The 26,293-nt window shown below is 44.1% G+C and overlaps 2 long non-coding RNA genes across 86 annotated transcripts in view; one reads left to right on the top strand and one right to left on the bottom strand.

The window, feature by feature from the left end:
- LOC308055213 overlaps window positions 1-26,293 on the bottom strand; it is a 528,334-nt gene that overhangs the window by 123,144 nt on the left and 378,897 nt on the right. For 11 of the 50 annotated variants that reach the window (XR_013924386.1, XR_013924388.1, XR_013924389.1 and 8 more), the window contains one exon: window positions 19,986-21,735. This is a non-coding gene — a long non-coding RNA (uncharacterized lncRNA). Of the gene's footprint in view, window positions 1-15,427; window positions 15,442-16,111; window positions 19,169-19,579; window positions 19,831-19,985; window positions 21,834-26,293 lie in introns of those variants that run through there. The other 39 variants (XR_013924387.1, XR_013924407.1, XR_013924408.1 and 36 more) reach the window with 23 other exon arrangements.
- Window positions 1-26,293, top strand: part of LOC308055214 — a 277,249-nt gene that overhangs the window by 127,299 nt on the left and 123,657 nt on the right. For 23 of the 36 annotated variants that reach the window (XR_013924423.1, XR_013924424.1, XR_013924425.1 and 20 more), the window contains 2 exons: window positions 13,751-13,894; window positions 13,999-14,975. This is a non-coding gene — a long non-coding RNA (uncharacterized lncRNA). Of the gene's footprint in view, window positions 1-13,750; window positions 13,895-13,985; window positions 14,976-15,001; window positions 15,080-15,314; window positions 15,680-15,783; window positions 15,836-26,293 lie in introns of all 36 variants that reach the window. The other 13 variants (XR_013924410.1, XR_013924411.1, XR_013924422.1 and 10 more) reach the window with 13 other exon arrangements.

Here is a 26,293-nt window from a genome sequence, read left to right as displayed (position 1 = left end):
GGCTTGTTTAACTATCCAACAAGACAGTGTTTCTAAGTTTTTATGGGCTCGAGCAGCAGCAGCACCTGGAATAAAAAACGAAGTAAAAAATACTTCCCATTTATTCCAAAGTTGTACACTATCGTCACAGGTGTTTTGAAGAGTTTGTATAACATCTCTTTTCCATCTTGTTGGATTTGACTTGTTAGGATGATGATGTGGTAAAGCTAAACTTAAGCGACCAATGGTACATGGACCCCCTACAGGCACTGAGGGTATTCCATTCCATGCTCTATTACCACAAATAAAAAATAGACCAGGGGGTAACTTTCTAGGATATAATACTCCAGGGACAGGATTTGACAGGTTTCGACTGGTATGGTTACACCAACCACTCCAAATAGACTGATTTCCAATTGGGTATACAAGAGTGCTAGCAGTTGCATTACAAGGTGTGGCAGAACTTTCACCAGCACAAGGATACTTAGAAGAATTTAGATATACACAATAAGAGGCATTCAATGAGTCAAGTAGTTCAATTTCTTGAGGATTAGGACCAATAGAAAGTTTGTCATCCCAATTATCAAATTTATCAAAAAACTCACTCATATTTGAACCTCGAACTAATTGGGTAATCTTTGTCTGGCTAAGAGACTGGTTAAGGGTGATCCAATCTGAGTCATTTAATGGCACACCTACTAAACAAGTTAAAAAGGGTACACTAGGAGTTGACACGCTTGCACAAAATGTGGTTGTGTTGACAGCTCTGCTTAAGGTTACCCATACATTTTCCCGCACATCAAACAGTGATTTAGATACTAAAGCTACACCTATAACAATAAGATTAATTAACACAACAACTGTTAACATCATGATTAGAATATAGATAAATTTACACTAAAAGATTAATCACAACTGTCACTGGTTGTTGGAACACTGGTGTTGGTCACCGCTGCTTTGGTCCACTTTGCTGGGATCCACTGTGGTCCTGTGGAAGTAAGTACACACATATAACCTCTTCCAGCATATTTCACTTCTGCTGGTCCTTTCCACAAACCAGTTGAAGGATCCCTATACATAACAAACATTGGAACATCATCTTTACATAGCTTAGAATACCCATGTAACCATGCAGGTGGTTCCTGTTGATCTGTAAAGATACATAGATGATTTAACACAAAAAGAACTTTAGCAAGTCTTTCTTGTACATCTGTAATTTTTTCAAACTTTTTTAAATATTGTTTTAATGTCTGATGCGTTCTTTCAATGATTGCTTGCCCTGTGGGAGAATGAGGAATGCCTGTACTATGTCGCACTCCCCACGCTTGACAAAAACGTCTCATTTTTTCACTGACATAAGCAGGGCCATTATCAGTTTTTATTGATTGAGGCACCCCCATAACGGCAAAACAACTTGTTAGATGCCGAGTTACATGAAGTGCACGTTCTCCTGTTTGTGCTGTGGCCCATACAAACTTACTATATGTATCAACAGTAACGTGAACATATTTTAATCTACCAAATTCGGGAACATGAGTGACATCCATTTGCCACAACTCTCTGGCTTCAAGTCCTCTGGGGTTCACACCGATACCTAAGCCCGGTCCATGATGACTGCACGTAGGACAAGCTCGTACAATTCCCCTAGCTTCCTCCATTGTAATGTTAAACTGTCGATGCAGACCCCGCGCGTTCTGGTGAAATGTGTTGTGTGATTCTCGTGCCTTAACAAACTCATTTATAGGAGCCGCTACAGACACGAGCTGGTCAGCGCGCGCATTCCCTTCCCCCAAACCTTCAGACCATTTGTGACTTCTAATGTGTATAATGCAGTAGGGTTGCGTGCGCTGTTGTATTGCTGACAACAGCTGCCTAAGAAGTTCAAACAGTCGTTGATTTTGTAGTTCTTTAAGACGAGCATCTTCAATTCGGCTTACAATTCCAGCAACGTACATTGAGTCTGTTACAATGTTTAATCTTGTATGCATCCATTGGGTACAGACCCATACAACAGCAGCTAGCTCTAAGGTTTGTAACGAATCTCCTGTTTTTGCAGGGAGAATTTGATGGTGCCATTGATTGTTTTCGTACCATGTTGCTGCCGCTTTTCTTGAGCGTTTTCCTGCATCTGTATAAACTGTAATAGCATCTGTTAAAGGTTTCTCACTCCGTTTTGGACACTTTAACCAATCATAATTACTAATCCATTTTAATATTGGTGTTTTCAAAGGCTCGACTTTAATCTCTAGAGCTTCACTTAATAAGCTTAACTGTAAAACCGATGAATTCTGCAACCACCACTCTAAGTCTTCTCTGCGTATTGGTAGATACACAGCATTTGGCTCCATTCCGGTGATTTGTAAAATTTGCATTCTTCCCTTTTGAATGATTTCCGCCAGATTTTGTGTTTTTTCTTGGATGGTGGTTTTTGGTTGCATTTTGGTAAATATCCATTCTAATACTCTTACAGTCTCCCCCTTTTTCTTTTTGCACTGTGTAAGTGCACCGATAAAATGTGAAGGACCATTTAAGACAGTGAGGTCTACAGGAAAGGTAGGGTCAATGCGATCTACTGCTCGTTCTACAATCCGGTTACTGAGCTGTTGGATCATAACGTGTTGCTCTTCAGAAACATTAATAGGGCGTGATGGGTCTGTACCCCTTAACAATGGGCGTAACACGTCTAATTCGTCATTGGTGATGCCTGCTACAGGACGTAACCATTGGAGATCACCTAATAACTTCTGAGCATCATTGAGAGTATGTAAATTTTGACGAATAGTTAATTTCTGTGGACTTACTTGTGAATGAGTAATATTTCAGCCAAGGTATTTCCATGTGGGTGAACGCTGAACTTTCTCAGCTGCTATGACTAACTTCTGTTGTTCTAACTGTTGTCGTAAAAAGAGTTCCTGTTGCGCAGTAAAGGGCTGTTCCTGCGCAAATAAAATATCATCCATATAATGGTAAATAATAACATGGGGCCATGCTTTTCGAATAGGTTGGAGAGCGGCATCAACAAATAACTGACACAAGGTAGGGCTATTTTTCATGCCTTGTGGTAACACAGTCCATTCAAATCGCTGGTCAGGACCTTCTCTGTTCACTGATGGTAATGTAAATGCAAATCGTTGAGTGTCATTGGGGTGTAAATGAATTGTAAAAAAGCAGTCTTTCAGGGCGATTATTAACAAATGCCATTCGCTGGGCAACATGGCAGGATTGGGAAGGCCTGGTTGTAAGGCTCCCATCGCTTGCATCTGTCGATTCACTGCTCTTAAGTTATGTAAAAGTCGATATTTTCCTGATTTTTTCTGAATGACAAATATAGGCGTATTCCAAGGACTGGTCGACGGCTTAAGATGACCTTGTGTTAATTGATCTTGAACTAGTAAATGTGCCTGTCGCAGACTTTCCTTTTTCAACGGCCACTGTCCGATCCAAACAGGCTCTTCTGTCAGCCATTGTAAAGGAATCGGGAAAGTCCAATTGACAGTGACCATTCCTAAAAAGGCGAACTTGTAGTAAGGATTACTCCCATTTGATTCAATACATCTCTTCCGATGAGGGCGTTTACTCCATTTGGTAAAGGCATGACGGTGACATGCAGAAGCGCTGTTTTCCCGTCTAAGATGACTTGTATTCTTTGCTGACTGCGTTGGACAGGAGCCATCCCTCCTACTCCTTCAACTCCTCCAGGAACATGTTGCAATGGCCAGCAAGAAGGCCACTGAGCACGTGCGACGATGGTAATATCCGCACCAGTGTCCAAAAGTGCAGTCATACGTCTTTTGTCAGTTCCATGTACAAGAATAATGTGGGCGAGTGGCCGTTGGTTCATAGGCATGGTTAGCAGTGCCAAGCCTCCTGTGGAACCAAGAGCACTGGTTCCACGATCATGGTCAAACATCGTAGACATGTGGTGAGTCAGCTGTTGAAGCGGTATCAATTGAGCTATGCGACTACCTTTAGGAATATAGATAGGTGGAAAATTTGTTTGTACAATTATGAAAATTTCTCCTTTATAGTCACTGTCGATAAGTCCTGGTAAAATAAAGAGTCCTTTGAGGCCACTCGAAGAGCGACCCAGTAACAAAGCTCCATGAGGCTGGTCGTTTATCATGACAGGTCCTTGGACTCCTGTAGCAACTTTTTGTGGACGAGTATCAAGTAAGGTAATGTCTATTGCCGTTGCCAAATCCAGTCCGAGGCTCCCTCGGGTTGCAGGTTGTAAGTCGGTGGCTGGTCGAGGGTGGGAGATGTCGGTGTTGGGTGGGGAAGCTGATTGGAGACAGTTGTCGGCATGTAAGTTGCTGGAGCCGCTATTGGGGTCAGCGCGCCGCGACTCTTGGCGCTCCGCTTCCTGTTTCCCGAACGCTGACAAGCTGCAGTATTATGATTATTCATTTGACAATTCCGGCACCATACTCGACGCTCTCGACAGTGTCGGCGCATATGACCTGAACGTCCACAACGGTAACATACACAGTCCGTTTGCCAGCATGATTTATTTTGGCGCTCATCTGGAGGTTTCAGTGGAGCGAGCGCTGCAAATGCTTGTTGTTGAGCTTTGACTAAATTGTCCCCTACTTCTTTAAGCGTTTCAACTAACAAAGCTTGAGGCCCTACAGGAACCCTGCTCATTCTTTCTAACATGGTTTCAATAGAAGCATCTAGAGGAAGAGTAACTAAAATGCCTTTTGTGTAAGAGTTACAATTTTCTAACACACATTGTCTTAACAAAGGTCCCTTCATAAAATCAGATACATCAGCTCGATTAATAGCATCCGTAACTTTATCTACAAAAGATGCAAAGGACTCGTCCCTTCCTTGCTTAACTGACATATAAGAGGGTGTAACTGGTGTAGTTTTAACCTTTTGTAAAGCTTCTCTTGCTAGCCTCATAGATTCTAATAAAACATCTGGGCCGGTTTGCATTTGCATTTCTATAGAAGCAAAAGGTCCAGTTCCCATCAATTGTTCTACAGTTAAACCTGCTAAACGATCATTTGGCGCGCGCAGCGTATGCACAGACAAGTCACAAAGCCTTTGCCAATGAGCTTGCCATAACAGTTGTTGCGATTGTTTTAAAATAAGTCTCATTATATTTTTAATGTCTTCAGGACAAAGCAACCCGCTACCCCAGATATAATTTAACATCTGTCTGGCAGGTTCACCATGCAAACCGGAATCATTAACAGTACTTCGTAACTGGCTTAATATTTTCCAGTCTAAAGTATGATGTTCTCCCGTCATTGTGCCTGCATTATCAACAGTATAAAGGACCGGATAGGCTTGAGGATCAATTTGAGCTACAACATCAAATTCCTGTTGTTCCATTGCCTCTCGGATTATTTTATCCCAACCGACTCGAATCAGTCGTTGCTGAGAACGAGGGCAAGATGGCTTAGAAGTTTTAGTGATTAAGTCAATTTGTAACTTTTCCTTATTCATTTTTACGTTTTTATCATTTGCCTCCTCCTCCGAATCACTCTCTTGCGATTCTCCCTGCACCTCCTCTTGAGGGGGTGCCGGGGAATAAGATTTCTCCTCCGGAGGAGAAGAAGAATGATTCGAGGTTTGCCGGACAACAGGAACAGGGATTCCTGAGGCAGGGGGGGTGAAATAGTCACCTCCTGCCGTAAAACGCCCAGCAGCTGGGTCAGACCGCTCGAGTCGGCTGGAAGCAGCTGCTGCCATTTGTTTTTCAACTTTATATCTCTTTAAGCAGTTAATAACTTCCCTCCAAGATTTCATTAATTTCTTAGCAACTTTATCATCATCAATTACCAAGTCCCATAGACAATCTCCATAATTACGCCATTCATCTACTTCAAAGATATGCTCAGGATCTGTAAAATATCCTTTCGCTTTACCCATAGTAATTAACCTGGCCAGATCTTTTAAAGGGCCTACTCCCCGCTTTTCTAAAAAGCATCATAAAAGTGCTACCTCTTTTTCCATAGCGCGCTTAAAATAGTCCTTTTCCTTGATTAAGATGCAGCCTTTTCCCTGGGTAGACACTCACGGACGGCGAACCTTTCCTTGATTAGTCGTCGGTTCAAGCACGGATCGAGTTACGATGCCTGCATCAGTCGATCTTTGCTCCCTGGTCGCTGCTACCAGTGCTTCTCCGTCCTCGCTGTCCGGTGAAGAACAAGGATTGGGGATCCTTTGTTCGGGCGCCACTTGCGACGAGCGAGGGGAAGCAAGCGGCCGACTCAGTGTGAGTGATAAAGCAAGCTTCAATTTATTACGGCGCGATTATGTCTTATATACAGTTCCAGTTAATTTATGCCTACAAATCATCTGCTAATTGGCTAAGCTCTAAAGGATTACATTTTTATACGTCCTCCTATTTGCGGTTACAGCGGATAGCTACAGCGGATTCGGGTTACACCTTGTTCTTCATGCTTACTCCCTTAAAGTTGTTTTTCTGTTTTTGTACAAGGTCAGCACAATCTTATCTCTCTTCTCTCTTTCGTAATCCTGGTAACTTTCCACTGCAGCTGGGCTTCTTAGTGTTTTTTTTTCTCTCTGCGGCCTAGTTTGGTTCACTCAGACCTGAGCCAGACTTATGTCAAAAAGTCGTATCACACAGTCCTTCCATAGTACCGTGGCCGTTCTCTTTCATCCATTCTGCAACAGGAGGGGTCTGGTTTTTGGGCTCCGTTTCATTGACAGTGCAGATCTGAGGGTTGCCCTGCTGCTAAGGACTTCCATCGAGGGGGAGCTTCTGCGTGACAACTGCATGAGAGTGACCTGCTGGAGGGTCCCCTTGGGGGGTCCTGATGTCCCAGGAGTGCTCTGTGGGGGGTCCTTCTGCTTCCAAGATGTCCCTAATGTCACTAGGATGTCCCTGGGAAGGTTCTAATTTCCCCGGGATTGTCCCTGGTGTCCCACAGATGTCTCCAGGGATGTCCTAGTGTTCTCAGGTGTCCCTATAGGCATTTGGGTGTCCCAGTGTGTCTTGGGGGGGTCCTGGTGTCCCAGGGGGAGTTCCTAATGCTCCTACAGTTTCCCTGGATGCAGGTCGTGTGTTTCCAGGGGGGCCCTAAATGTTCCAGTGTTGTCACTGAGGTGGTCCTGGCATCCCCAGGCGATTCTAGATGTCCCAGTTGTGTCTCTCAATGGGTCCTTGTGTATCACAATGTGTCCCTGGTGGGGGTCATTAATATCACAGTGGTGTCCCTGGAGGGGTCCTGATGTCCCCAGGCCATTCTAGATGTCCCAGTGGTGTCTGTCAGTGGGTGCATGTGACCTAATGTGTCCTTCTGGGGGTCCTTAACGTTCTAGTGGTGTCCTCAGGGGAGTCCCTGATGTCCTAATGGTGTCCCTGGGGAGTTGGTGGGTGGGGGTGGGGGGGTAGTCCTGGTGTCCCAGTGTGTCCCTGGGACATTCTGGGGTGTCCCTGGGCATGTCCCTGGGACACCTGTCCCTGGTGTCCCCATGGAGGCAAGTGGGTAGTCCGTTATGTCCCAGGATGGGGTTCCTGGGAAATTCATAATTTTACAGTGGTGTCCCTGGAGGGGTCCTGATGTCCTAAAAGCTATTCTAATGATGTCCCAGTGGTGTCTCCCAGTATGTCCTTGTGTCGCAAGGTATACCTGTGGGGGTCCTTAATGTCCTAGTGGTGTCACTGGGGCGGTCCTGGGGTCCCTGATGTCCCAGTGATGTCCCCAGGAATGTCCTTGTGTCCCCAGTATGTCCCTTGTGCGCTTCTGGTCCTGCAGGGGTCCTGGTGTCCCGCGAGGAGTCCTTAATGCCCCTACATTGTCCCTGGGGTAGGGCTTGTGTTAAAGGGGGGTCCTTAATGTCCCAGTGCTGTCCCTGGTAGGGGTCCTGGTGTCCCCGGGGAAGGTGAGGGGGTGGCCCCTGATGTCCCAGGGGGCATCCCTGGGAAATTCCTGACGTCACACTGGTGTCCCTGGAGGGGTCCAGATATTACCAGGCCATTCTATATATCGCCGTGGTGTCTCCCCGTGTGTTCTTGTGTCCCAGTGTGTCCCAGTGGGTGCCTTTAATGTCCCAGTGACATCCCTTTGGGAGTCCTGGTGTCCCCCCGGAAGTCCCTAACATCATAATATTGTCCCTGCCTGTGTCCTGGTGTCCCTAGTGTGTCCCTGGGGAGTTCCTGTTTCCCTAGGGATGTCCTCAGTGAGCACAGCCTCTCCTGCCTGATCTCTGCCTGCCCTCACCCTCGCTGCACTCTGCGACCGAGACCTGCAGCCGCTGAAAAGCTCACCCACACCCAGCCCGATGGCCAAGGCCAAGAAAGGTGAAGCACTGCTGCTCCTCCCGCGGGGGATTCACAGCAGGCCTCTCTCAGGGAAGTCCCTCAGCAGCTCTCCTGCTCTTGCTTCTTGGTCAACAAGGAGCGAAAGCATGCCCAGATCTAGTCTGAGAAAGCATTTGGCACGTGATAGAGTTTTGCTCTTCCCTGTGGTCAGCCTTTGTGTCATTTTCCTGGGCAGGGGGTCCTGGTCACAGGACTCAGACCTTTGCTACGTTCCAAGAGCAATTCCAAGGTGAGGAAGAGGTGTACGTGGGTTGAAGACCCGTCTCCCAGCTAGACATTGGTGAGTTAACTCTGCGGGAGCTTGCGTTCCCCACAGAGGTTATCCCTGGTGAGAAGGCAATGGACACCATCCACTTTCCCGCGCCCTGTTTGGGACTGGGTGCATGCTCTCTGCACTTCAGAAAGGGCACAGAGAAACTGGGATTTCAGAATTTCTCTGGAGAGAATTCCCTCCAAAGTTAGGCGGACAGCTTGAGCTCCTCCCAAAATAACCACTCCCCAAGAGCCGTTTCCATGAACGACCTTTTCTCTGGCATTCCGTTTCTAATTTTACATGGAAATTCAGCCCGCTCTGCCAGTGACGATGTTCCTCCTCCTTGCAGACAATGTCAAGATCGAGCCACTGAACTACAGGTGGCTATGGCGAGCCACTTCCTTCCCATGGCATGTGGTGCAGAGCTGTGTGCAAGAGACCATACTCTTGCACTCTTTCCAACTGAGGAACAGGCAGCGCCTTGCCTTCGCCTTCAAGGACATTGGCATTCTGTCCTTCACCGACGATGTCTTGTGCATGCAGTTCTATCGCAACTGCGTCACAGGGCTGGAGAGCAAGGCCAGCTGGACTGCTCTGCTCAACACTGCGAGTTGATCAGGCTTTGAGGGTGATGCAGTGACTTTGGGAAGCCTTTTGAAGGGTGAGCAACCCGATGGCCATTGGCCAGCCTGCACATGGCAGGCCAGTCCGACACCTTTCCACGTGCTCACCCACACTGACTTCTCCATTGGAAAAGAAGTTTTATTCTGAGCTTCTGAGTTCTTGTCCTACAGAAAGGCTAGCAGTGTTACTGTGCAGTCTCAGTGTTTGCTGTGCAGCTTCTCCAGAGCAAAGCAAGGGCTCATGTTCACGGAGGAAGATTTGGAGAAGGGGTTTGGAGAAGTGGCTTCCTTTTGGAGCAGGAGGCAGGTCTGCTTCCTTTGGGAGCCAAGAGCAAAGTGCCTTGGAAACCTTCTAGCAGCTCTGTGTCACTTTACAGAGGCTGTGGATGCCCGGTGCAGCTGTCTCCAGTAGAGCGACCAGTACTCGAGGGATGCAGGCTGCTCCTGCCCACGCTTTCCCCAGGTGAGTGCATTTTCTCTGCAGCCCTCGACTGACCGAGCGGGCAGATTCCCATCTCCTGATCAGGGGTGCGCCTTGCCGGGGCTCGGCATTGCGTGTTGAGTTTGGGAGGGGGCCTGACCTGAAGGGGCTGGTTTCTGGTTAACTTACGACGAGTTGGGGTTACACGTGTGTTCCCCTGGAGTGGCCAGGCACCATCATTGCATTTCTCATGCCCAGCCTGCCCGCCATTCCGTCAGAGAGAGCCAGATGCACACAGGGAGGGCTTTAAGCTACATCGTCTGGTGTTGGGGGAAGATTGCTAATAAAACCCATGCATGGCTGCATGGCCACGAGAAGAAGGTGTGCCATGCTTCACACAAGAGTTGTGAGGATTAGTGCTGGGAAGCTGCAGAGGGTAGGGGTCACCCTTCAAGCCTGTGTCATCGTTTCCTGCCCAGGTTTCGCTTTACAGTGGTCAGCAGAGCAGTGGCCAAGGCTTTGTCCACCTGGGCCAAGAAGGCTGCAGCAAAGTCCAGGCTCAGACAAGGTATGGGAACAGGTCTCTGCTGCCCAGCTGAGGCCCTGCTCTGTGCTGGGTGACCACAGCTCCATCAAAAGGCACTCCTCAGGGGGCTGCTCTGCAAAGTTTCTTCCTTTGCCAGGTGCAGAGGAGCATCCTGGCAAGCTGCTGCAGAGACGGATGAAGCTTTCCCTTGCTGCACTGCCAAGTCAGGGGCCAGGCACAAGACAGAAAGACTTGGGCAAGAAGACTTCTGAGAGGTGAGACCCTGGTGGGAAGGGATGAAAGGGATCCTGCACCCATGGAGGAGAGACATCCCCTCCGAACACTCCAGCTGCAGGGACGCGGCAAGGTCCCTGACACGTGCCGCATGGCTCTTACGTGCTTGTTTCCCCTGTTGTGGGCCCCTCACTGGGGAAGGTGGTGGACGCTGTGTGCACCCCACGTCCCTGTGGTTCCCTTACGCAAGAGCTGAGGTGCAGTCCTCACCCATCCATCTGAGGGGGCTCAGGAAAGGCTTCCCCCTGCCAGCAGAAATGGCCCCACCTCCCGTGCTGCTTCTGCCAGCCTGGGGAGCTTTGGTACCAGGCGAAGGTGGGAGAGCAAACTGCCCCGTGCTTATGCCGACTGCTCCTGGTGCCTCTTTGCAGTGCGCTCCCCCCGTGTCCAGGCAGCTCCCCCAGGATGAAGGAGGCAGGCAAGGCAGGCAGGCAGGAGCCGGCTTCTCCAGCCAAACCCACCTCTACACTCCCATCTTCAGACGACTGCCAGAAAGCGCTGCAGGTACGTGCCTTGCTGTAGCTACCATGCTGCTGGGTACTCAGCAAAAGCCTCTTTGTGCAGAGAGCCAGCCTGAAAGGACCCCTGGACATGTGCTCCTTGTCAGCTGTCTGTCACCTCCTTCAGATGTTCCTTGCCCCATGGGTTGTCACAAAACACTTTCTCCTGGCCCAGGGGCTATGGGAGATGCCCAAGTCCTTTCTCGGCTGTTCACAGTGGAGGGCTTTGGTCACAGCTGTGTTTGCCAGGAGCCTAGAATGACCCCACAGCCCCCAGTCTGTTAGGGGCAAAGCCCTGCCAACCGACCAGCTGAGGCAAGGGGCGGCAACACGGGTCAGACCCGAAGGACACCCGTTCCAGGAGCGGAGACTAATCCTGCTTTCTGCTGCCTTGCCATCTCCTCCAGGAGGTCTGGCAGCTGTCTGCAGAGTGGGAGCAAGTGAGGCCCAAGTGGCAAGAGCAGCTCAAGCAAGCAAAGGCAGAGTGGGCGGCGTGGGGAGCCTGGTCTGCAGGGAAGGACTGACAGCAACCCCAGGTACGGGCAGCGATTGACACTGCTGAGGGCAGCAGCGACCCTCTCCTTCGGGGCACCCAGGGCGGCAGGTCTCCAGAGGTGGGGAGCAGGACAGACATCTGGCTGCAGGGCAGGGGTTTGCCTGCTCATGCACATGAGGGAGAGACTGGCAGCAGGATGCAAGCGGCAAAATCAGCTGTGATGACGGGCATGCAGTGCTGGGTCTCCCAGCTGCCAGGTCCTGCTGCAGGCTCCTTTCAAGAGGTCCTCTGGGAAACAGCACCTGTGGATGCCGTCTGCTTTGCTGAGAGCGTCTGCTCCTTGGCAGGCACTCAGCACTGGAGGCGCTTGGACTCCCCACCCTCCAGCCCAGCCCAGGAGAGAGGTGGTCAAGGAGAGGTGGAGAAAGGCTCCAACCCCTCTCCCAGCAGAGCAGAAGACAGCAGCAACCTCTAGGCCTGGGGGAAACCTGCATGAGAGAGGAAATAGGCATTTCCTCCTCCCCTTAAGCTTTGAGTGTTGTTCTGTAGAAGGAAGAGAGTTGCCTTATTGCCCCAGGATGGGGTAGGGGAGCCCAGAGGCAGCGGTGCCTGAGCCTGGGACAGGGTTCTCCAGCCTGGAGGCCAAAGCTGTTGGTGGGACTCTTCCCTCCAGCCTCCCGCCTGGACTCTGCAGGGGGCAGGGGACCTGTGCTGGGGCAGCAAACACTGCTGTAAAGCCTAAGGATGTCCCCAGGGGCTGCTCCCAGCTCTGTCTGGGAGCTGCTGCTGTCAGATTCATCCACTAGCAAGCAGTTCCTGGTCCAGGAGTGATAACTGCATGGAGGAGAACAAGTCTGGGTGTCTAATACCAAGGTCTCCAATATCAGCTGAGCAGCATTTATTTTAATGGGTTTTTTAACTCCCCAGCAGTTTCCATTGTGCCCCAAAGCCATTTTCTGTCAGAAAAGGTGCAGGCATGTGCATGAGACACAGGTGTTTCTCTGTGTTGTAACTAGGAACAAAGGCAGCTTTTCTTTTCGTTCCAGCTCGAAAGGGAGCACAGACCGTCAGCCCCAGGGAGGCAGCCCTGCTCCCTCGTCCTGGCTGTGGGTGTGAGCCCTTGCACACTCCACCTCTGGAGGAAAGGCACTGAAGAAGAGCAGCCTGGGAGGGACCTCCCAAAGCCGGCTGGGGAGAGGGCTGGTCACCCCGCGGCCCACGGCGACTGCCGGGAGCAGCTCAGCATGGCCAGTGGCCTCTGAGCACGGGCCTGCAGGCCTTCCCTGCATTGCTGTAGGCGGGCACCGGAGCGTCCCCAGGCCTGGGCGCCCTGTATGGGAGCCATGCCTGGGGACAAGGCCCAGGGCGGTGGCACCCAGAGCTGCTGCACACACACAGGACTGAGCTCTGCAGAGGCTGCTGGCACCAGGGGGATGTGGGAGGTGCGGGCTCGGGCCTGCTGGGGCCTCTGTGAGGGGTAAGCAGGGGCTGCCCCGTGCCAGGCACAGCTGGTTCCAGCCAGTCCCAGCCAGTCCCCGCCAGGCTCCACAGCAACCACAGCCAGGCTTTGTGATGCAGGTGGCGCACCATGCCCAGAGGTCACTGTGATGCGGGTCCCCACGGTGACCCCGCAGGTATTTAAGGAGCCAGAGCCCTGGGTACCTACTCCCAGGAGAGCCACTCCCTCAGGAGGCAGCATCTCCCCTGGGTGACCATGACCGGTCATGGGCAGACGCCGCCAAAGATGCCCACGGATGAGGAGGCAAATGCCCACCCCCAGCCCAACAGCACGCTGCATCACAAGATACTGCAGTCAGGCACAGTGTCCAGGGCATGTGTGACAGGGAGATGGCTTGTACTGTCCGTGTCATCCCGCTGACATCCCCTCCATCCCCTGCCTGTGCTCTTCGTCTCCCCGTGCAAGTGGCCTCCCAGCACAGAGGTGACACACAGCCCTCCTCTGGCTACAAGGACCATAAGCCTAACCAACCCAACACATGGCACTGCATATTCTACCACTAAATCATGTCCCTAAGTGCCTATGTTTCCCCCAGTACCCAATAACGGATGCTTAGATCTCCTTTTGCCCTTAATGTTTTCAAAGGAGGAGCCAGGGCACTCAGAACTGCAGGAGGACAAGTGGTAAGAGAAGCCTCAAGGTTAAGTCTTTAGGTTAAGTCTTAAGGTTGAGTCTTAGTGTTAAGTCTTATCGAGTTAAGTTTTAAGGTTATGTCTTAAGGATGAGTCTTAGGGTTAAGTCTTAGGGTTAGGCCTTTAAGGTTAAGTCTAAGTTTAAGTCTAAAGGGTTAAGTCATTAGAGTGTGATTCTTAGGGTTACGTCTTATGGTTAAATCTTTAGGTTAAGTCTAAAGGTATAGTCTTCAGAGTTAAGTCTTAGGGTAATGTTTTAGTGTTAAGGCCTAGGGTTAAATCTTAGAGTTAAGACTTTAGACTAAGTTATAAGGTTAAGTCTTAAGGTTGAGTCTTAGGGCTAAGTCTCAGGGTTAAGACTTCAGGTTAAGTCTTTAGGTTAAAGTCTTAAGGTTGAGAATTACGGTTAAGACTTGGGTTAAGTCTTAGAGTTATGTCTTAAGTTTAAGTCTTAAGGTTGAGTCTTAGGGTTAAGTCTTAGAGTTAAGTCTTAAGGTTGAGTCTTAGGGTTAAGACTTTTGGTTAAGTCTTAAGGTTGAGTCTTAGTGTTAAGTCTTAGAGTTAAGTTTTAAGGTTATTTCCAAAGGTTGAGTCATAGGGGTAAGCCTTAGGGTTAAGTCTTAGGGTCAGGTCTTTAGGTTAAGTCTTAAGTCTAAAGGATTAACTCTTTAGAGTATAACTATTAGGGTTAAGTTTTAGGGTCAAGTCTTAGGGTTAAGGCGTAGGGTTAAATCTTAGAGTTAAGTCTTTAGGTTAAGTGGTAAGGTGAAGTCTTTAAGGTTGAGTCTTAGGGTTAAGTCTTAGAGTTAAGTCTTAAAGGTTAAGTCTAAAGGTTCAGTCGTAAGGTTGAGTCTTAGTGTTAAATCTAAGGGTTAAGTCTTGTAGTTAATTCTTAGGATTAAGTTTTAGTTATAAGTCTTAGGGTTAAGTATAAGGGTTAAGTCTTAGGGTTAAGTCTTCAGTTTAACTCTAAAGTGTTAAGTCTTCAGTATTCTTAGGGTTAAGTTTTAATATTGTATCTTAAGGATGAGTCATAGGGTTAAGTCTTAAGGTTAAGTCTAAAGGTATAGTCTTTAGAGTTAAGTCATAGGGATAAGTCTTAGGGTTAAGACCTAGGGTTGAATCTTAGAGTTAAGTCTTTAAGCAAAGTTATAAAGTTAAGTCTTAAGGTTGATTCCTAGGGTTAAGTCTTAGGGATAAGATTTAGGGGTAAGTGTTAGCGTTAAGTCTTTAGATTAAAATCTTAAGGTTGAGAATTACAGTAAAGACTTAGCATTAACTCTTAGAGTTATGTCTTAAGGTTGAGTTTTAGAGTTAAGTCTTAAGGTTAAGTCTTTATGTTGAGTCTTAGGGTTAAGTCTTAAGGGCAGGTCTTTAGGTTAAGTCTTAAGGGTTACGTCTTTAGAGTATAATTATTAGGGTTAAGATTTAGGGTTAAGTTATAAGATTAAATCTTAAGGTTGAGTCTTAGGGTTAAGTCTTAGAGTTAAGTCTTAAGGTTGAGTCTTAGGGTTAGGTCTTAGGGTTAAGTCTTTATGTTAAGTTCTAAAGGTTCAGTGTTAGAGTTAAGCATTAGGGTTAAGTTATAGGGTTAAGTCTTAGGATTAAGGCCTAGGGTTAAATCTTAGAGTTAAGTCTTTAGGCTAAGTTATAAGGTTAAGTCTTAAGGCTGAGCCTTAGGGTTAACTCTCAGGGTTAGGTCTTTAGGATAAGTCTTAAGGTTAAGTCTACAGGGTTAAGTCTTTGGAGTTAAGTCTTAGGGCTAAGTCTAGTTTAAGTTTTAAGGTTAAGTTCTAAAGGTTCAGTGTTAGAGTTAAGCATTAGGGTTAAGTTATAGGGTTTAGTCTTAGGGTTAAGTCTTAAGGTTAAAGTCTTAATTTTTGAGTCTTAGGTTTAAGTCTTAGGGTTAAGTCTTAAGGTTAAGTCTTTAGGTTGAGTCTTAGTATTAAGTGTTAAAGTTTTAAGGTTATGTCTTAATGTTGTGTCTTAGGGCTAAGACTTAGGGTTAGGTCTTTAGGTTAAATATTAAGTTAAAGTGTAAAGGGTTAAGTCTTTAAAGTATAATTATCAGGGTTAAGTCTTACGCTTAAGTCTTAGGGTTAAGTCTCAAAGTTGAGTCTTACAGTTAAGTCTAAAGGTGCAGTCTTAGGGTTAAAGGCCTAGGGTTAAATCTTAGAGTTAAGTATTTAGGCTAAGTATAAGGTAAAGTCTTAAGGCTGAGTCTTAGGGTTAAGTCTTAAGGTTAAGACATAAAGTTGAGTCTTGGGGTTAAGTCTTAGAGTTAAGTCTTAAGGTTAAGTCTTAAGGTTGAGTATTATGGTAAAGTCTTAAGGTTAGGTCTTTAGGTTAAGTCTTAAGGTTAAGTCTACAGGGTTAAGTCTTAGTGTTAAGTCTCAAGGTTAAGTCTTAGGGTTAAGTGTTAAGGTTGAGTCTTAGGGTTATATCTTAGGGTTACGACTTAGGGATAGGTTTTAGGGTTATGTCTTTAGGCTAAGTCATAAGCTTTTAAGTTTGAGTCTTAGGGATAAGTCTTAGGGTTAAGTTTTAGGATTAAGTCTTTAGGTTAAACCTTAAGGTTAAGTCTAAAGGTTCAGTCTTTAGAGATAAGTCTTAGGGTTAAGTCTTAAGTTTAAGTCTTAGAGTTAATTTTTAAGTTTAAGTCTTAAGATTGAATCTTAGAGTTAAGTCTGAAAGTTGAGTATTACGGTTAAGTCTTAGGGTTAAGTCTACAGATTAAGTGTTAAGGTTGGGTCTTAGGGTTAAATATTAGGGTTACGTCTTAGGGATAAGTTTAGGGTTAAGTCTTAAACTTAAGTGTTAAGGTTGAGTCTTAGGGTTAAGTCTTAAAGAGTTAAGTCTCAAGGTTAATTCTTAAGGTTGAGTCTTAGAGTTAACTTTTAAGGTTGTATCTTAATATTGAGTCTTATGATTAAGTCTTTAATGTTAACTCTCAAGGTACAGTCTTTAGAGATAAGTCTTAAGATTAAACCTTTAGGTTAGTTCTTAAGGAGAAGTCTTAGGGTTAGTTCTTTAGGTTAAGTCTAAAGGTTAGAGTCTTAAGGTTAAGTGTCTAAGGTTGAGTCTTATGATAAAGTCTTTGGGTTAAGTCTGAGGACTTAACCTTAACACTTAACCCTAAGGACTTAACCCTAAGACTGAACACTAAGACTCAACCTTAATACTTAACACTAAGACTTGACTCTCAGACTCAAGCTTAAGTCTTAACCATAAGACTTAACACTAAGACCCTATAGATTTAAACCTACAACATATCCCTAAGTCTTAACACTACGACTTAAAACTAAGTCTTAACCATAAGGCTTAACCCTAAGAAATAACACTAATACTTAACCCTAAGAATTAAGCCTAAGTCTTAACTTTAAGATGTAAGCCTAAGACTTAATGCTAAGACCTAACCCTAAGACTCAACCTTGAGACTTAACCCTAAAACTTAACCCTAAGACCTAAATCTAAGACTTAAAGCTGGCTTAACACTAAGACCAAACCCTAAGAAATTACCCTAAGAATTAAGCCTAATACTTAACCCTAGAACGTAATTCTAAGACTTATCCTTCAGAACTAACCCTAAGACTTAACCTAAAGACTTAACCCTAAGACTTAACCATAAAACATAACCCTAAGATTTAACCCTAAAGACTTGACTTAACCCTAAGACTTATCCCTAAGACTTAACCATAACAGTTAACCCTAAGACTCAAATTAAAACTTAACCCAATAACCCTAAGACTTAACCCTCAGACTTAACAATGACTTAACTCTAAGACTGAACCATAAGACTCAACCTTAAGAATTAACCTTAAGATTTAACTATAGGACTTAACCCTAAGACATAACCCTAAGACTCAACCTTAAGACTTAACCCTAAGTCTTAACCTAAAGACCTATACCTAAGACTTATCTGCAAAACTCAACCTTAAGACTTAACCCTAAGACTAAACCTTGATACTTAACCCTAAGTCTTAACCTAAAGACCTATCCCTAAGACTTAACTGTAAGACTCAACCTTAAGACTTAACCTTAAGACTTAATCCTAAGACTTAAACTAAGACTTATCCCTACGACTTAATTCTAAAGACTCAACCTTAAAACTTAACCTTAGGGCTTAACCTAAAGACTTAACCCTAAGACTCAACATTACGACATAACCCTAAGACTTAAGCCTAAGCCTCAACCTTAACACTTAAACTTAAGAATTAAGCTAAGGACTTTAACAATAAGACTTACATATAATGCTTAACTCTAACACTTAAGCTTAAGACTTAACTCTAAGACTCAACCTTCAGACTTAACCTTGAGATTTACCTAAAGACTTAACCCTAAAAATTAACCCTAAGGACTTAACCATAACACTCAACCTTCAGTCTTAACCGTAAGACTTAACCTTAAGACTCAACCTTAAACTTAACCATAGCACTCAACCTTAAACCTTAACCTTAAGACTTAACTCTAAGGCTTAAAACTTAGAGTCAACCTTAAGTCTTAACCTTAAGATTTGACCTTAAGACTTAACCCTAAGGCTCAAGCTTAAGACTTAACATTAAGACTCAACCTTAAGATTTAACCCTAAGACTTAACTCTAAGACTGAAGCTTAAGACTTAATCCTAAGACACAACCTTAAGAATTAACTTTAAGACTTAACTCTAAAACTTAACCCTAAGAATTAACCTTAAGACTCAACCTTAAGACAACCTTAAGACTTAACCCTAAGATTTAACCTTAAGACTTAACCCTAAGTCATAACCCAAATACTTAACCCTAAAGACTCAACTCTAAGATTGAACATTGAGACTTAACCTAAAGACTTAATTGTAGAGTCTTAACCCTAAGACTTATCCCTAAGGCTTAACCCTAAGACTTAACTCTAAGGCTCATCCTTATTCTTAACCCGAAGACTCAACCTTATGACTTGACCTTAAGACTGAACCTAAAGACTTGATCCTAAGACTTAACCCTAAGACATAACATCTAGACATAACCATTAGTCTTAATCTAAAGACCTAACCCTAAGACTTGACCCTAGGACTTAAAACCCTAAGGCTCAACCTTAATCCTTAACCTATAAGAATTAACTATATGATTTAACACAAAGACTTAACTCTAAGACTGAACCTTAAAACTAACCTTAATACCTAGCTCTAAGACTTAACCATAAGACTTATTCCTAAAACTCTAAGCCTAACACTCAACATTTGGACTTAACCTAAAGACCTAACCTTGAGACTTAACCCTAAAACTTAACCTAAGACTTAATCCAAAAACTTAACAGTAATACATAACCTGAAGACTTAACCCTAAGACATAACCATAAGTCTTAAGACTGAACCTTAAAACTTAACCTTAGGACTTAACCTAAAGTCTTAACCCTAAGACTTAACCCTAAGACTCAACCTTAAGACTTAACCTTAAGACTTTACCTAAAGACTTAACCCTAATACTTTACTGTAAGACCTATCTCTATAGATTTAACCCAAAGCCTTAACTCTAAGACTCAAACTTGAGACTTAGCCCATAGACTGAACCTTAAGACTTAACCTAAAGACTTGACCCTAAGACATAACCCTAAGACTTAACATCTAGACTTAACCATTATTTTAAGGTAAGGTCCTAACCCTAAGACTTAACCCAAAGTTTAACCACAAGACTTAACCTTAAGACTTAACCTTAAGACTTACTCTAATTCTTAAACCATACACTTAACCTTAAGGCTTAACCCAAAGTTTAACCACAAGACTTAACCTTAAGACTTAACCTTAAGACTTACTCTAATTCTTAAACCATACACTTAACCTTAAGGCTTAACGCTAAGACTTAACACTGAGACTTAAGCCTAAGATTCAACTTCAAGACTTATCCCTAAGACTTAACCCTAAGGCTCAAGCTTAAGACTTAACCCTAAGACTCAAGCTTAAGACTTAACCCTAAGACTCAACCTGAAAAATTAACCTTAAAACTTAACTCTAAGACTTAATCCTAAGGCTAAAACTTTTAACCTAACCTTAATACTTACCCTAAAACTTAATCCTAGGACTTTAACCCTGAGACTGAACGATAAGACTTAACTGTAAGACAAAACATGGAGGCTTAACCCTTTCTTAACCTTAAGACTTAACCCTAACACTCAACTTTAACCCTTAACCCTAAGATTTATCTCTAAGTCTTAACCCTAAGACTCAACTTTAAGACTTAACCTTAAGACTCAACATTTAGACTTAACCTTAAGACTTAAATGCAAAACTTAACCATAAGAATTAACCCTGATACTTAACCTTAAGAATTAACCCTAAAACTTAACATTAAGGCTTTAAGCAAAGTCTTAAACTAAAGGCCTAACCCTAGCGACGTAACCCTAAGACTCAACCTCATTACTTAACCTTAAATCTTATCTCTAAGATTTAATGCTGACTTAAATATAAGACTTAACCTGAAGACTTTAAGACTTAACCCTATGACTTATCCCAAAGTTTTAACCCTAAGACTCAACCTTTAGACTTAACCTTAAGACTGAACCTAAAGACTTAACCCTAAGACTTATCCCTAAGACTTCACAGTAAGACTCAAACTTAAGACTTAACCTTTAGACTTAACTTGAAGATTTAACCTTAAGTCATAACCTTAAGACTTACACCTAAGACTTAACGCTAAGACTTAACCCTAAGGCTTAACTCTGACAGTTAGACTCAACCGTAAGACTTAACCCTAAAACATAATCCTAAGACTTAACTCTAAGACTTAACCCTAAGTCTTACCCCTAAGACTTAACCCAGACATTTAACACTATAGAATCAACCGTAAGACTTAACCCTAAGACTTAACTCTATAGACTGAACTTTAAGTCTTACCCCTAGGACTCAACCTTAAGAATTAACCTTAACCCTAAGACTTAAAACTAATTCTAACCCTAAGACTCAACCTTAAAAGACTCAACCTTAAGACTTAACCCTAAGACTCAACCTTATGAATTAACCTCTAGACTTAACTCTAAGTCTTAATCTAAAGACCTATCCCTAAGACTTAACTGTAAGACTCCACCTTAAGACATAACCCTAAGACTTAATGCTAAGACTCCACCATAAGAGTTAACCTTAAGATTTAACCTAAAGACTTAATGCTAAAACTTAACCCTAGGATTTAACCTTAAAGATTTGACCCTAAGACTTAAACCTAAGACTTAACATTGAGACATAACCATTAGCCTTAACCTACAGACATAACTGTAAGACTTAACTCTAAGACTGAACCTTAAAACTTAACATTAGGACTTAACCTAAAGACTTAACCCTAATATTTAACCTTAAGTCTTAACTCTAAGACTTAACATTAAGACTTAACCCTAAAACATAACACTAAGACTTAACTCTAAGACTTAACCTGAAGACTCAACCTTTAGACTTAACCTGAAGACTCAACCTTTAGACTTAACTTTAATACTTAACCTAAAGACCTAACCCTACGACTTAACCTTAAGAATTTACTCTAAGACTCAACCCTAAGACTTATCCCAAAGACTTAACCATAAGACTCAACTTTAGACTCAACCTTAAGACTGAACCTAAGGACTTAACCCTAAAACTTACACCTAAGACTTAAACCTGACAGTTAACCCTAAGACTGAACCTTAATTCTTAACCCTAAGACTCAACCTTAAGACTTAACCTTAACACTTTACCCTAAGACTTAATCTTGATACTTAAACCTAAGTCTTAACCCAAATACTTAACCCTAAGACTCGACCCTAAGGGTTATCATTGAGACTTAACCTAAAGACTTACCCCTAGTTATTTAACCCTAAGACTTATCCCTGATCCTTAACACTAAGACTTAACTCTAAGGCTCAGCCTTAAGGCTTAATCCTAAGGCTCAGCCTTAAGACTTAAACTAAGGACTTAACCCTAAAGACTCAACTCTAAGATTTAACATTGAGACTTAATCTAAAGACTTAATTGTAGAGACTTAACGCTAAGACTTATCCCTAAGGCTTAACCCTAAGACTTTAAGGCTCATCCTTAAGACTTAACCCTAAGACTCAACCTTATGACTTGACCTTAAGACTTAACCTAAAGACTTGACCCTAAGACTTAACATTTAGACGTAACCTTTAGTCTTAACCTAAAGACCTAACCCTAAGAATTGACCCTAGGACTTAACCTTAAAGCTCAACCTTAAGCCTTAACCTATAAGAATTAACTATAAGACTTAACCCAAAGACTTAACTCTAAGACTGAACCTTAAACCTAACCTTAATACTTAGCTCTAAGACTTAACCATAAGACTTATTCCTAAAACTCTTAAGTGACGTACGGAATTAGACTCTATAACTCGAAAGTTATAAAGTAGGTATGTTTATTGTGTGCAGATGCACGGGGGATCGCTCCACCACAAGCGTGCATGCCCGAAGTGATGAACCATCTCACAATAAAACAAATGAATATTCAATTAACACCTATACATATTCGTTACCTAAACCAACCTACTCTTGCTTCGTATGTTAATTAGCTTATCAGTCCTTTGCAGGCAATGTGGTGGTCTTGCAGGTTTGTAGGTGATTCATGTCCTTGTGAACATCTGATCTTCTCCAGCAAGAAGACTTAGCACTCCCTCCCTCTAGATAACATTGGAATGTCTCTCATCCTTTTCTCATCCTTTTTATAAATAGCCCCTTTGTTAGAGGAAGAAGGGCAGGCGTCTCCTCAAAGCTGTGTGGCTATGTGACCGGACACCACACCCATGACCAGTCACCATACCCACATTCCTTGAGCAGACATATACAGTCACAATCGATGTCCATTGTCCCTCTTTCACCCTATTTCTCCATATCAAGACCAAATAGAAATTACTTGAACTATGCATGAACACTTTAGTGAAAGTAAAGACCACTGTGCTTTTAAATGGGGACGAAGCTCATAAGACCCAGTGAGGATTAAGTGTGACTAAAGGTCATCGTAAACGGTTTTTCCAGGTGTATAAATTATTTTCCTGTTGCAAAGAGCTGTGCTACCTTTGTGGGTTTGCCCCCCAGCTCCCATCCCCGCAGACACGCGTAACTGGTCCCTCAGCCGTGCGGGTGCTCGATCTGTTGCACAGCAGGCGATGGGATCCAGCCATTTGACGGCAGAATCAGGTCCCAAAGAGATGGTCGCTGCCAGCCCTGGCTGGCCTCGGTGCTCGGAGGGGCTGCGCGATGTCCCGGTGTGACAGCGGCCGTTACCGGGGCTCGCCCCCCCGTCTGGGTGCGAGGGGGGTGGCAGCGCGGTGGGTGGTGGTCCTGCCAGGGTGGGAGATGCGGCTCCAGGTGCTTTGCCTGCCGGCCCAGACGGTGCTTTCGCTTCTCGTTACGCGTTTGGGGGAGGCAGGAGGGTCGCTGTTACCGTCAGCGAGCCCGTGCTGCCGCCGCTGGCCGGCATCAGGGCTGTGTGGCATCCCGGGGTGGCGGGGAGCAGAGCAATGCGCCTCGTCTTTGCAGGGTGCTGAGCTGCCCTTCCCCGGGGGCCAGGGCTCGCTGCCGCTTGCACCTGCACAGGATTTGGTCCCGCAGCCTCAGTGTGAGGGCTGGATTTTCGCAAAATGAGGAGGAACTGCTGGCAACTTCTGTACTAACGGTCGGCTTGATTTCTTGCTGTGCTTTTCTTACATTTTTAATAGCCAGGTGGAGTACAAATTGTAAAGGAAACTTCATACAGAGAGTTTTAAAGTTTGAAGAGAGATTATTCACCCTCTAGCTGTCGTGAGGTTTCACCTCTCCTTCCTGGCAGGACTGATCTTCCAGTTAGAAGTGAAACAAGGTCAAACGGTTTAAAAAAAAGGTTTCTTTCTGTCAGGCTGAATCTAAATCAATCAAATTCCGGGGCACCAAAGTGTGTTGTGTAACAAATGTGAGTGCAAAGGTAAGCAAGTAGCTACAGGCAGCAGAAGAGCATGTGCGAGAGAAGTTGTGGGACTTCTAAGTTCTAATACCTTGCTCTTTGCGCTGTTCTTCTGCAGATTTGCCTGGATTTTAAGTATGGACAGAAGAGGGAGAGAATGAACATATGCATTTGATTTGCTTAATAGAAAATACCTTGGCAGAAACACATGCTTGTGCTGTGTATTCTGTTGGAGTATGGCTTTTTAAAATACTCATGTTCTGTCTAATGAAAAGCTGATAGTATCTCCCATTCACCTAAGAATATGTTCAAACATAGCTTGAGATATGCTGCTAACCATGTTAAGAAAAATGTATAGCTTAATATCAAACTAGCTAAAGTGCAGTCACTGGGGGATGTCTTGGTGCTTGTAAACTTTAAATTAAAGAGCGCTACGAGGCTGGATTACCTGATAACCAGTACAATTGGAACAGCAGTATAAACCCTCTTTTTTGAAGGAAGACTGTAGGTCATTTTGAACAGTGTGGAATCATAGAATCATTTAGGTTGGAAAAGTCCTTTAAGATCATTGAGTCCAGCCATTAACCTAACACTGCCAAGTCCATCACTAAACTGTGTCCCTGATCACCACATCTACACATCTTTGAAATGCCTCCAGGGATGGCGAGGCCACCCTGAAACTTCCCTGGGCAGCTGGTTCCAGTCCTTGACAACCCTTTTGGTGAAGAATTTTTTCCTAATGTCCAATCTAAACCTCCCCTGGGGCAACCTGGGGCCATTTCCTCTTGTCCTATCCCTTGTATCCTTGTTGGATCTGATAGAAATGATCCCCAAATGGCAGTGTGTAAAGGATTAATTTAAATTCCAGATTCCAGTTGCCTGGCATTAGCAAAAATAAAGCTTTTGTGTTATTTCTCTTAACAGTTAAAAATTAGATACAGGAAAAATAAAGAGAAACACGTAAGTTTGGAATTTTTTTTCCCCCCTCCATTTACATTTTGGTAAGACAGAACTAATTTGCTCTCCTGTCTGCTGTGCATCCTGCTGCTGAACTAATCTTTTCTATGCCCTAGACTATGATTAGCTTTGTTTGTTTATTCCTGAAAGATTTACTTTCTAGGACTCCTTTTAATTCCATTTGCTACTACATTGCCTTTTGTCTTAAATGTTATTTTTCTGTAGTGTCCTTTAAAAGATTCTTGGCCTTTTCTAACCTGGGACAAATTTATAGTAGCCTGGTCGAGTTTTCCTAATCATTAATGATCTTCCCAGCAGGATATGTTCTTTGTCTTCTTCCTAACATGATTCAGGACACATTCTGTTTTAAAGTGCCCTTACCCTTGAACCATTGTGCTGGGATTTAGTGTATTAACCCAAACTCTAGTAGATTTTTCTTAAGGCTTTTCTCGGTCACTTTGCACAGCACTCCTAAGATACCTGCTGTCAAAGTGCTTGCATTTTAGTAATAACACCTTGGCACTGTTAAAGTATGTTTAAATTTTCCTTTGGCCGACTTACCTGTTTTAATTCCTTAAATATTCAGATCTCTTCTGAGACAGGTCGAGGAAAGGAGCACTTGTTCTTTGTGGCAAATTAAGAGACGGGACGCAGCTTGATGCAAGCAAATGTCAATTTATTGTACAGAAGCACGAGGTTTTATACACTTTCAGAAGCTGCGCGTTTTAAACTAATTGGTTCTTGAAGCTAAGCCTTGCATACTAGGCAATCCCTGATTGGTGGTTAACTACCATCAATTAACAACAAGGTGTTATCTTTCCTTGGCGCCATCCTTGGCACCATCCGTCTCCCACTCCCCTGTGCTCTGCAAACATGCTTCATCATGTTAATTGTTGTCTAGACAAGCTCGAACAAATTCCCCTCAGCTAACTGATTGCCATGCATGGTCCTAGTTTGCAGACCACTCCTGCATCTCCCCCTTCCTGTTGCACAAAAAGAACCTTTGAAACCGAACAAGTAAAAACAATGTATAAGTAATAGAACAAATAAAAAACTGAGACATATTATCAGTGTCAAAATAACCCACTGTCTCTGTTCCGTACAATTTTACAATTTCCCCTTTTTTGTTTTTGAACAGCTAGTACCAGGTTTTTCATGTTCTGCAGGGCCCTTGCAAACATGACAGCAACCAAGGTAATAGCAAACAAAAATACTGCCAATTGATTGAATGAATGCCAAAAAGGCTGAAATTTTCTCAGATTTTGACAACATGTTGCTGCAATGGGGCGCCTAAAATCCACGCAGCACATATACCATCAAAATCCTCACAGTCATGTGTCCTTGAACCAACAACAAAAAGCAGTAGCAATTTTGACTCACATTCTCAACTGCCTACCAAACAAGGTGATTTAACTCTTTAATGCTTTCCCTGCTGTTACTCCGGATAAGAGAAGAACTGCTGCAATACATTCCCATCATAGCCTCCTACTACATTAGCATCTACAGAAAGACAATTATCGACATTCAAAGTGTAAACAATATCATCTTTTGGATTAACATTATACATAGGTGGAAGGGCACACCAAACAAGAACTGGTTCAGTCAAAAAGTTCAAAACATAGCATGCCTTCTCTGAACACACCTCTGGGGTCATTCCCTTCATTCCCTCTCTTTTTTATGCAAAGAGAAACACTTTACCATAACAGAGAAGCCCCTATTTACATCTCTGAGCCCGGACACAAACCGCAGCTGTATGCTCCACCAGGCTCAGGGCAGAAATCATTCATGTAGTTACATAGCTATATATCTCTACAAGCATGCAGACACCTATTAAACACTAGATAATCATGTTTATCTTTCCTCTTCTCCTTCACAATACCTGGTTGTTCTCTCATTATGAATCCTCCCTTCC

Source organism: Falco punctatus (genome assembly GCF_963210335.1).
Source record: "Falco punctatus genome assembly, chromosome: 18".
Classification (NCBI taxonomy): Eukaryota; Metazoa; Chordata; class Aves; order Falconiformes; family Falconidae; genus Falco; species Falco punctatus.
Note: the sequence above shows the minus strand (reverse complement) of the source record. Positions and strands in the feature narration are given on the sequence as shown.